This window comes from Palaemon carinicauda, chromosome 23 (assembly GCF_036898095.1).
Source record: "Palaemon carinicauda isolate YSFRI2023 chromosome 23, ASM3689809v2, whole genome shotgun sequence".
NCBI classification, from domain to species: domain Eukaryota; kingdom Metazoa; phylum Arthropoda; class Malacostraca; order Decapoda; family Palaemonidae; genus Palaemon; species Palaemon carinicauda.
Window position 1 is genome coordinate 73888526 of NC_090747.1, and position 12500 is coordinate 73901025.

Sequence of the window (12500 nt, forward strand, 5' to 3'; positions counted from 1 at the left end):
AGTCCAATTCTGGGATCTAAGTATTCAGAAGGATATAGATACACTGGAAGCAGTACAAGTTAGTACCTTCAAACTAGTTCTAGCACTAAGGCAATTAGGATATAGACGGTGGATAGCAGGTTTGAACTTATATACAAACTCGACGACTAAATGAATAACAAATGTAGATTACAACAAATCTATTCACGCTTAGCACAAATCACTCCAGAGGTAACGGATACAAACAGAAATTGAAAAGATACAACACCACTCGATGTGAAAATTCCTTTAGTTACAAAATAGAAAATACATGGAACAGACTACCAGGTGATGTAGTAAACAGTAACACGGTAAACGAGTTCTAGAATAAGTTAGACAAGATCATAAAAACTTTAAACGTTCAAACCAAATCGCTCTACCCAGGAGCAATTGGAGTTTCCCCGGATGGACTAAAATGTCTTTGAGACCTCCAAAATCCTTGTAACTCTCTCTCTCTCTCTCTCTCTCTCTCTCTCTCTCTCTCTCTCTCTCATTACGTTCTTTGTCTGCATCTTTTCCCACTTTTATGTGGGGAAGATGTTTCTGACCAGCTTTCTCCATCTACCTCTGTCCCCACACTTCTTTTATTACACGTTAAGTAATTTGCAGGATTTATTTTCATGTATTCTAAGATTCATTTCCATTTGCAATAAAATCTCTCTCTCTCTCTCTCTCTCTCTCACTCTCTCTCTCTCTCTCTCTCTCTCTCTCTCTCTCTGTCCTGAAATGAAATGTTAACGATCCATTTTCTGTCCTTTAAAAGAAGGACCAGACATGTGACTCATATTGTTTCCCTTATTGCAGTTTCTCGTTTCACTTTACAGCAGCCTTTAAAACCCCCTCCCCTACCCTTCCCTCTTCCCATTCCCATACCCCTTCCCCGTCCCCTTCCCATATCCCCTTCCCCCTCCTCTCTCCCTCTATCCCCCTCCCTCTCCCCCTCCCCTTCGGCTATCAATTGCAGGAGAGAAAGAAATGGAAAAAAACCTTCTTTTCGGCAGTTGATGGTCAAGGGCTATGAGACCTAAAATGTGAGGAAGGTTCGGCCTTTGGTCGAAGGTCAAACTAGGCAAGTTAAGTCCAGTTCTCGTGATGTCATTGTAATTGTTTTTATTGAAGTCGTGTCCCTGAGAGGCTTTTAGTCAACTTACTCCCTGAAACATGTCTGGACTTTATATTGCCCCCCCCCCTCTCTCTCTCTCTCTCTCTCTCTCTCTCTCTCTCTATATATATATATATATATATATGTATTATATATATATACATATATATATGTATGTATGTAAGTATATATATATATATATATATATGTGTGTGTGTGTGTGTGTGTGTATCAAGGGCTACTATTATACTATATATACACATATACTGCATATGTATATATGGGCCTATATGATTCAGGGCCTTCGTCTTGCAGTAGGCTAGTGATGGCTGATGCTATATATATATGTATATATATATATATATATATATGTGTGTGTGTGTGTGTGTGTGTGTGTAATACACACATATATTTATATATATATATTAACAACATTTTCCGTATAAGATAAGTCACAGTTTCCTTTTATTGCCTTTGGCTATATTTCTGCCTAGTGTAGTCCGACCCATCGGCTTTTTACTTTTCAAGGAAATGAAGAAAATGCAGAGGATTTTGATTGATTAAACAACTACCGTTTTATATCACCTCCTTCTTTAACGTATCGTCAATTGAAAGATTTTGTCAACAACTCTCCACTATAACGCTCATCCCTGCAAGTATTAATTAAGACTTTTTTTTTTATCGAATCGCTAATTTGCATGGTTGTTTTAAATCTAAAAGTTTGAGGTAAAGAGAGTTATTCCCGGCGAGAGAGCAGGAGACGTAAAGTCTGGAATTCCTTAGTGACCTATGTTCTAATTTTCTTCTTCAATTTTTATTTTATTCTTTGTTTAGGTGGTGATACGTTCACATCTTTATCGAATGAAGCGCATTATGTATCCACAAAGACGCTTTTATTTTATATAACAAAGATTAACTACTAGCAGTGAACTCCATGACTATACTCATTTTGAAAAGGGTCGTTACTATGCCATATTTTCTAAGCCCATTTCATTGCTTTCTTTAGAAAAATTATAATATGATGGTAGATGTGGCATTTTCTTTGAGATGCGTCGCTATATATCTCCTTCCACGGAGCTATCCTATAACTATGCTGTGGATGAGAATTAAGCCAGGCTTTCTTTTAAGTAGCCCCTATATGAGTATAGAGAAACAGAAAGGAGATACATAGATCAGAGTTTGTGGACGATACGTAATTTCATAGACACTGCTTTTATATCACCCGGCTTTTTTTTCTGTATATGTAATGCAAAATCAATCTGAGAATGGATGAAGAATACTGATAAATTAGGCTATGTTCAGTGGCCACTTTACCCTTGTTAAGGGTAGAAGAGACTCTTTAGCTATGGTTAGCAGCTTTTTTTAGGAGAAGAACACTCCAAAATCAAACAGTTGTTCCCTAGTCTTGGGTAGTGCCATAGCCTCTGTACCATGATCTTCCACTGTCTTGGAGTAGAGTTCTCTTTCTTGAAGGTACACTCGGGCACACTATTCTATCTAATTTCTCTTCCTCTTGGTTCGTTAAAGTTTTTTTAGTTTATATAGGAAAATACTTGTTTTATTGTTACTGTTCTTGAAATATTTTACTTATACTTGTTCCCTTTCCTCACTAGGCTACTTTCCCTGTTGGAGCCCCCTGGCTTATAGCATCCTGCTTTTCCAACTAGGGTTGTAGCTTAGCAAATAATAATAATAATAATAGTAATAATAATATCTCGTTTATTGTAGGTCAAAATCGATTACCGCTTAGTGGGAAGGTTTCATCTTTTGCCAGCACGGGCTCATGTTCAATAAGTATTTTAAGTCGTTAGTTGGAGATGTTCCATTAGGGGTAAACGATGGATTAAATGAAAATAGAAAACTTGGACACTGCTCCATTCTTCTTGCAACCGTAGAATCAAAGAAAGGAATCCTCATGAAATATACTACAGTATCTCATAACACAAGTAAGGCGGGGAAAGGGCACCTCGTCTTGACCTTATGTATATTGCGTTCTTCGCTTATTTATAAGGCTGTCGAGAAAACTTCTTGAAGCGTTGAATCAGGATTCGTCCTCTTTCTCTGAACTGTTGTGTGAATGTCCGTTCTTCTTTCAAAAAGATGTTATTAGAATTTGGAGGAAGGGAGGAAAGCGGGCGGGGGGAAAAGCTATTTGAGAGAGAGAGAGAGAGAGAGAGAGAGAGAGAGAGAGAGAGAGTGCCAGTTTGTGTACCAGTAGTAAAAGACCTGACAGAACATCCATTTTTAGGAAAAGACGAAGGGTAAGGTAAAAGTTTCCAGTTTATTTTAGCGTTGAAACGAGTTAATAAAAATGCTAATCTGCGTATTTCAGGACTAGTATTAAGTTAGTATGGGAGTGGTTGTTGTGGTACCCAGCATTTTGTATTTAAAAAAAAAAAGAAAAGTTTCGGTTATTTCAATACTTACAAATCCTTTTTTGTCTCGTCTGGTTCTGGTTCTAATCCTAAGCAAGGGTTGAGTGGCTTGGATATGCTTTTTCGAACTAAGCACGCCTATGTTGACCTGAGGACTGAATTTTTAATCGGGTGCGTAGTCGTATTTACTAGCTATTAATCTCATGGTAGGGCATTGACTGAAAAAAAAAGTAATTTCAGAGTATCACACTTTAAGGAAAAGGGTTGTCCTTATTCACGTCTTGGATTTGGCCAATCACCACGTTGGCCAATGCAGATTCGTGTTGGTGGGAGACTTATGTCTGATCGCTTACAGCAACACTGACCTAGTATGGTAGCCCCTGCCTAGTACAGCTTCGCTGACCACGGCGATACACAAACCCCTTTCACCTCGTTAAGGTATCCCCACTCAGAGAGGCTGTGTGTATATATATATATATATATGCATGCATATGTAGAGTATATATATATATATATGCATGCATATGTACAGTATATATATATATATATATGCATGCATATGTACAGTATATATATATATATATGCATGCATATGTACAGTATATGTACATATATATATATATAAATATATATATATAATATATATATTTATTTATACATATACACATATATATGTATATGTATATATATATATATATATATATAAAATATACATATATAGCTAACCACTTCCCCCCAATATGGGGGATTTACCTCTCTTTGCTCCTCCGAGCCTGACGAGTGATTCTGCCCAGTTTGGTTGGTACAGCTAGGGTGCCACGGCACACCCTCCCCCTTATCCACCACAAATTAATCCCCTACTGCTGGTTGGGGGGGGGGGGGCTATGACTTATAGACTAAGAGCCTTCATCTGGGCTAAAAGCCCGGGCAATCTATACCGACCGACCTACTGCTGCTACCTCGACGATCATCAAGAGGACCTAAGGAAGCAGCAGGGCCTACCGGAACTGTGTCAAAATTGCTGGCCGTTCATTCCTATTCCTACCATGGTCCTTTGTCTCACTCACATCTATCCTCGTATCACCTTTAGCTTTCTTCACTCCATCCATCCAACCAAAACTTGGCCTTCATCTTGTACTTCTCCCATTAACTCTTGCATTCATTTCTTCTTCAGCAGACAGCAACTACCCTTTCCTCTCTACGTGACCAAACCACCTCAACACATTCATATCCACTCTAACTACTAAATCATCTCTTAAAATCGTTCTCACCCCACTAATTTGTTCCTAATCTTATTTACTTGGGATACACCAGTCATATTCCTCAGACACTTCATCTCGAACACATTCAATTTCAGTCTCACCGTCACTTTCATTCCCTATAACACCGGTCCATACATCATAGCTGGTACAATCAGTTTCTCATACAGAATTTATTTACATTCATTCCTAACCCTCTTTTCTTTACCACTCTCTTCACTGCCTTCAACACTTTACATCTTTCATTCATTCTCTGACGTACATCTGCTTCCACTCCACCATTTGCACCAACAACAGACTCCAAGTACTTAGACTGATTTACTTCTTCAAGTAACTTACCACTCAACATGACATTCAACTTAGCACTAGCTTTCCTTCTTTTGCATCTCATATATATATATATATATTATATATATATTTTACCTTAATTAATGCTGGTACCCATATGTGATTTATGTATGGACAGGTTATTATGCACTTGATATACCAGGTAATATGTCTTTAATGATTTTTAATAAGCTAATAAAAGAGGTCGAAAGAATTGATAGGTGTAGAATATTGTATATTTAAAGACGGAAGAGGGTGGGTTTAGACTAAGGATCGGGTTTTTTCAAACTTAAATAAAAAGTTTAAGATGAAAGGAAGGAATAGTACTTGGTAAGTATAACAAAGATACAAAGTGGTGGATATATAAGAAATATGGCGTAAGTGATAATTTGAGTGAGTAATTACTTACCCCTAGATAAATTCCTTTTTTATTATTATTATTATTATTATTATTATTATTATTATTAAATGCTAAGCTACAACTATAGTTTGAAAAGCAGGATGCTATAAGCCTAGGGGCTCCAACAAGGAAAATAGCCCAGTGAGGAAAGTAAACAAGGAAAAATGAAATATTTTAAGAACAGCAAAAACATTGAAATAGATATTTCTTAAATAAACTATAAAAACTTTAACAAAACAAGTGGAAGAGAAACTATATAGAACAGTGTGCCCGAGTGTACCCTCAAGCAAGAGAACTCTAACCTAAGACAGTGGAACACCATGGTACAAATGCTATGGCACTACCCAAGACTAGAGAGCAATGGTTTGATTTTGGAGTGTCGTCCTCCTTGAAGAGCTGCTTACCATAGCTAAAGAGCCTCTTCTACCCTTACCAAGAGGAAAGTGGCCACTGAACAATTACAGTTTAGTAGTCAATCCCTCCTTGGGAGGAAAAGAATTGTTTGGTAATCTCACTGTTGTCAAGTGTATGAGGACAGAGGAGAATCTGTAAAGAATAGGCCATACTATTCGGTGTCTGTGTAGGCAAAGGGAAGGAACCGTAACCAGAGAGAAAGATCCAATGTAGTACTATCTGGCCAGTCAAAGGGACCCCATAATTCTCTAGCGGTAGTATCTCAACGGGCCCCGGTGTAAAGGATTCAAGTTACCCCCCGTTTCAAATTACCCCCCGGTAACTTGAAACTGGTTTCAGATTACCGGGGGGTAGTTTGAAACCGGTTTCAAGTTACCCCCTCTGTTTTCAAGTTACCCCCCTCATCAGAATGATAAATAATTCATGTGACATCGCAAATATGTATCATGTATTTATTGTTGGCTTCGCAGCAGTAGGGAAAAGTAGTTTAATCTGGTATTTAAGACCAAAAATTGTGTATTAGTGAATTATATGACACGTTAAAAGTCACAGACTGTAATTCAAGGTTCTGTGATAAAGGCGAGGTAAAATTTTATTTTGTTTCTGTTCGTGTGATTATTGATATTTTCGTATTTAAGACCTAAAGTGTCATATAATTCCCTAATTCACAATATTTGAAGTTACAGACTTTCATTTAAGGTTTAGTGATCACGGCGAGGTAAAACTTTATTTTATTTCAGTGTGCGTGTGATTGTCGAGATTTTATTATTTTTTTAATTTTTAATTAACTGGCCTTCTTTCAATTAAACACAAACTATGACGCATCTAACTTTATACAAAACACTTATTAAGTAAAAAAAGATAGATATTACCCGTAAAAATATTTGAAATCAAAACCATCATAATGAACCCTGTTTTAGCATTACATGGAAAAAAATATTTACTAAATTAAATATTAAGAAAAAAAAAATGGGAAAAATGGTAATGAAATTGTTAAATTTGGAATTGACCAAACAATCAAACGTGTCACAGATGCAGCCAACTTATAAAAAAACGACTTTGTTTCAGATTTGCAAGGTAAATTGGGTCAAGGGTATTAAGCATACTGATAACATTATAAAGGAAGACATGAAAATGGTCTGAATGAACTAATTTATTGAATCTTTTGTGATAGCACTAACTTCATCTGACGAAGTCACCATAACCACGTTTGCTAATATAACCTTTGTTGCAAGAAATTAATTTTGTCGATTAATTAAATAAATTCTAAAACAATACAATCACCTACGTAAATATACCATATTAAACATAGTTAATTAAATCCTTTGTAAAGAATCCTGTCTTTTAATAATCAATCAGAATTGAGAAATGAATTCATTTGATATCAAAATTAAGATTATTTCTGTTAGTATGATAATCGTTTTATAACAATTTTGCTATTTGTTATATTTAAGAGTTTCAACTTGTCACCACACGTGGTTGCAAACAAAAAGAACGAAGGAAACAATTTAGGGAGAGTATCAAATTAAAGGATTATATTCTTAGACCGTTCAAATCAGGGTGAATGACTTATTAGTTTGACCCTTTTCTCCTATTCTTGGCTCGCCCATAGATTAAAGCGGCTAAGCCAGATGTGCTTTGAAAATGACCCAAGAGAACTGGCAATGCCGCTATTGGGCTCCGAGTTTGCTCTTAAAATGGTTTTGACCATACCCATAGTTGCAATATAACAATAGAACTCCTTTGTGTCCATATATCTCTTAGTTTATTCATTTATTCTGTCACTGATAATGCATAGTAACTTCGTAGTATTTGGATGCTATGCACGTAAAAAATAAAAGCTCAAGTATAAATTACCAACATGCATGTCGTCGTGCAGACAGAATTAACGTTGTGTAAGCTACTGTTAGCTCGATTCATTTTAAACCAGAGGACATTAAAGAATGGTATGAAGTCTCGATTACTAGGTATTGCTGTTTTGTCATTTGATGAAATGAGTAATAAGAAAGAATTGGAGCTATGACAAAGGGGCAGAAGTGTTATATAAACCGCATGGAAATGTACAGGTGACCATGTGGCGATGGTCTTTTTTTCTTTATGATACCTTTCAGGTAAAATTCTTAAACATTTTATGACACCGTTTTTCAATAATTTTCCATTTCGAGATCAACAACAGAGAAAAAATATCCATACACGAATCCATCACTTACTATTCTGGAAGATGGTTTAAATAGGATTTGATTTAGCCCATGATAACACACAGCTGCCTGCCTTTAGGCTAAAATCAGTAACAACAGTTGTGAGATTAACACAAGTTGTGTTCAATGTCATCCATAGAGGGCTGTAAAGTGTAACGACTTTTCCGTAGTCCAGGTGTTTTCGTATACAAACAACCAATGTAAGTACAGTAGAAGCAAACAGCATGTACTGTACCATGTTTTATTAAAACTGTTATAATTGCTTACAATCTTGCTTTATTAAAAGTGTCATTTATTTACAGATATCATGAATGATATAGTATTTACAACATACATACAAATACATATACATGTATATATATATATATATATATATGTATATATATATATATGTATATATATATATATATATATATATACATAATATATATATATATATATATATACAGTATTATATATATTATATATATATACATAAATGTATGTGTATGTATACATATATACTTATGATCAATATGTTGATTATACCTTATATAATACTTGCTTGCAATATAATTATGAAATATTTCAAATAATGGAAAAAATAACCGTCAAAATCAAATTTCACCTCGTCTTCCTTGTCTCGGTCAAATATGCACCCATGACTGATAATGGAATATCCGACATTTATTAACTAAGATATAAACATAAGACGGATAAAGGCTGGATATTTAATAAACGATACCAATAGGTGAAACAGTACATGTATATACATATTACCTAATGATTGTGTTGGACCCTGATCAAAAGCAATTTATTAATATTCATAAAATGATGAGATCCTGCGCAAAAACGAGGGGGGTAATTTGAAACCAGGGGGGGGGTAGCATAAAACCGGTTTCAAATTACCCCCGGGGGTAGCTTGAAACCCGGTATCAAGTTACCCCCCGGTAGTTTGAATCCGGTTTCAAATTACCGGGGGGGTAAGATTTGGAGGGGGTAATTTCAAACCGGTACACCGGCACAAAAATGAGTCTCAGTGCCGATAAGTATGAATAATAAGACTTGTTTATCTACCTCTGTATATATATATATATATATATATATACACGTAAAAGCTAAAGTGATTTGAGATATCAAAAGCTGAAATAGCCAACATTTAAAGTTCCTAACTTTTAAAATAGAGGTTACTTTTACTATAACAGAAAAAGATTTTGTTTTCGTTAACATCTCTCTCTCTCACTCTCTCTCTCTCTCTCTCTCTCTCTCAAAAAGTAAATGTTCACACATAATTCTACGGGAGCGAAGCTCCGGAACAGGTTTGTAAAATCTCTCTCTCTCTCTCTCTCTCTCTCTCTCTCTCTCTCTCTATCTGGTTTCACACCTTCAATGGAAAGATGGTTGGTGCTTCCAATTCTTTGATGATCAATGTAATCGATGTGTGGTTCCACCTTTTAACGTTGTCGATAGTAGTAACCGTTAATTTATCTTTTCAAATATTGATATTTTTCCACTTGTGTTTAGATGCAAATACAAACTCTCTCTCTCTCTCTCTCTCTCTCTTCTCTCTCTCTCTCTCTCTCTTCACACATATATATAGATAAGATAGGTATACAGGCTGATATAATGTTTTTATAGGTTATATATTTAATAACTATTTTGATGTTATTTACTGGTTTTAAGATTTATCATTTAATTGTTTATTATATCTCATATCGTTTATTTATTTCCTTATTCCCTCTCCTCGCTGGGCTATTTTTCCCTGTAGGAGCACTTGTGCTTATAGCAACTTGCTTTTCCAACTAGGGTTGTAGCGTAACTAGTAATAATAATAATAATAACAATAATAATAATAATAATAATAATAATAATAATAATAATAATAATAATAATAATATATGTTTTATATATATATATATATATATATATATATTTATATATATATATATATATATACTATATATATACATACATACATAATTATGTATATATATATATAATATATATATTTGTTTATATAACAGAGAGAGAGAGAGAGAGAGAGAGAGAGAGAGAGAGAGAGAGAAGCCTGTTTCAAAGTATAATAATAAGTTCTATATAGTAAAGATTGATAGGAAATATAATAATGAAACAATTATATTGATATATATTATATTATATATATATATATATATATATATTTATAATATCTTTTTTAACAAAATCAATCCGTATTTCTCAAATAACCAACGATTCTATTTTCATGCAAATAGGTTTCTATATTAATTTGCTTATTAGTGTTCTACTTGTATTTTCTATATCCATGCCATCTTATAATTTATATAGACATTTATATATTCACTTAATTAATATTTCACAAGAAAGACTATTTTTTTTTTTTGCTCGCTTCTTGAAGGGCACCAAGCCCTCACCGAGACGCTTGAGGGGGAATTACATGACGTCACTGAGGCACTTGAGGGGGAATTAATGCACTCCAATACCACAGCAGAGGGGGAATTACTCGTCTTGATTGCACTGGACTTGACTACGAAATGCACCAGAGAAAGTTCACTATCATTTTTGCAAATATTTGATTTTTTTTATGTTGGAACAATTTTCATTTTCGAAAGTTTTGACGTGTAGGGAAAAGAGATATCTAAATGGAATTCACCATTACTTGTACGTAAATATGCGTATTGCTTACATGCTAATATGAATCTTTGTACATGTTTATTATATTTTATCATATATATATACATATATATATATATATATATATATGTATATATATTATATATATGTAATATATATATATGTATATATATATATATATATATATTATGAACATCATCATTATCAGAATTTGTCAGTCCACTGCAGGACAAAGGCCTCAAACATGTCTTTTCCACGCGCGTCCGTTGATGGTCTTTTTTTATGTCAGTAATATACCCCAAATTTTCTTACCTTACCAATCCATCGTCTTCTCTTCCTTCCTCTGTTCCATTTGCAATATCGAAGACCCATTTTATGAATATATATATATATATATATATACATATATAATATATATTATATATATATACACACACACACGACAATAGCAACAACAAATGCAACCGTTTCTTGTCCACTGAATGACAAAGGCCTCAAACATATCCCCTAATGTCTGGGTTTGGCCAGTTGTCATCACCACACTGGCCAATGCCGATTAGTGATATTTGGAGACTAGTATGATCGCTTACAGCAAACCAACCCTAGTATGCGTGCCCCTGAGAAGTACAGCTTTGCTGATCACGGCGATACGCAAACCTTTTTTACCTCGTCAAGGTATCTCCTACTCACAAAGGTATGTATGTATGTATATATATATGTATGTATGTATGAATATGTATATATATTATGTATGTATGTATGAATATGTATATATATATATATATATATATATATGTATGTATATATATATATAATATATATGTATATATATACACATATAAATGTATGTATATGTATATATACAGTGTATATATATATATATATATATGCAATGGCTTAGTGCCGTCCAAAATTTTAAAAAGCATCACTTCGGAACAACTGAGGTTCAGATAGTTTTCAAAATAAGAAGAAATTGTAATTTCGTTTCTCCATATATTATTTGGTGTCGACACGTGTTTCAAATAAATGCAGTTTTCTTATTATTCTCAACACTATCTGAAGGACAGTTTATCCGAAGAGATGTTATCCTTGATTTTTCACGCTGCTAAGACGTTTATTCATTATAAAAGTAAAGTAGCATGCCCAAGCCACATACACACACCACACATGTATATATATATATATATATATAGAGAGAGAGAGGAGAGAGAGACGAGAGAGAGAGAGAGAGAGAGATGTGTGTGTATGTGTATGTGTTTGTATATATGTGCATGCTTGCTTATTCTAAAATTTAGAATCGTACGGGAAGTTGGATAATATCTTTATTCATACAAGTCTTTCACGTTACCATCTATTATTAAATAAACAAGCTGATTAAATCTGTTTTCTATTCCTCCCATTTTCCCTTTAGGTCCTATCGATTTCCTTATTTCCTTTCCTCCATTCTTTCTTCTTTCTCTTTTCAAGTCTCTCTCTCATTTTATTTTTTTCCCACCCCTCTTTCTTTTCCCCCTTTTCTGTTAATGGAACTGTTTGGTTTTCGTAATGTTAATTTTTCAGTGTTTGGAATGGAAGTTTTCCAGGTAAGATGGATAATATGTCTTATAATTCGGTATCTTAATCTATCCACTATTCCAGTCGATCTCACTCAGCTTTTTCCATTCTCTTATTCTCTCTCCCTTGACGTCCATACTTTCCAATCCCTCCATTTGCTTTGCAATTCCCTCCTTTATCGTCCCCTATATTACTCTATCTCTCCATTCCCTTCACCTGCGCTCCGTTCTCAATCCGTAGAGC

General features: G+C 34.4%; 1 protein-coding gene across 1 annotated transcript in view; it reads left to right on the plus strand.

Moving 5' to 3' along the window:
- LOC137617657 (uncharacterized) overlaps positions 1–12500 on the plus strand; it is a 340401-nt gene that overhangs the window by 270550 nt on the left and 57351 nt on the right. The gene's annotated exons all lie outside the window — the stretch shown is intronic.